The sequence below is a fragment of the Sinocyclocheilus grahami genome, unplaced genomic scaffold (assembly GCF_001515645.1).
Source record: "Sinocyclocheilus grahami isolate Dianchi unplaced genomic scaffold, SAMN03320097.WGS_v1.1 scaffold4710.1, whole genome shotgun sequence".
Taxonomy (NCBI): Eukaryota; Metazoa; Chordata; class Actinopteri; order Cypriniformes; family Cyprinidae; genus Sinocyclocheilus; species Sinocyclocheilus grahami.
The window spans coordinates 12777-13142 of record NW_015509598.1 but is presented as its reverse complement, the minus strand read 5'-3'; positions in this window follow the sequence as shown (position 1 = coordinate 13142).

Sequence of the window (366 nt, the reverse complement as noted above, 5' to 3'; positions counted from 1 at the left end):
GCCTAAAAGTCCCTAAAGCTATGATATTTATCGTTTTAATTTTTCACTGTATAAAAAATGGCTTAAATGTGTGTTTTAACGTACTCATTGAAAATAATTCATATGTTTTATTGTGTTAGTCTCAAATTGTACCTGTATGTCATGACATTACTTAGTATGCCAACCTGGAAGGCTAATTCACAACAGGTTCCCTCAGGAAACTCTTGTAGATTTAGTAGTTTATTAATTCATGTGGTCAGCATTACTCGAAGCTCACATCTCCCGAATTGTTGTAGCCCAAGTTTAACCAGTTTAGAAGTTTGTTTTGTGAATAATATTTAAGTAGGCTAAGTGCATGAACTGTATAAACTGTAGTTTTAAAACTTT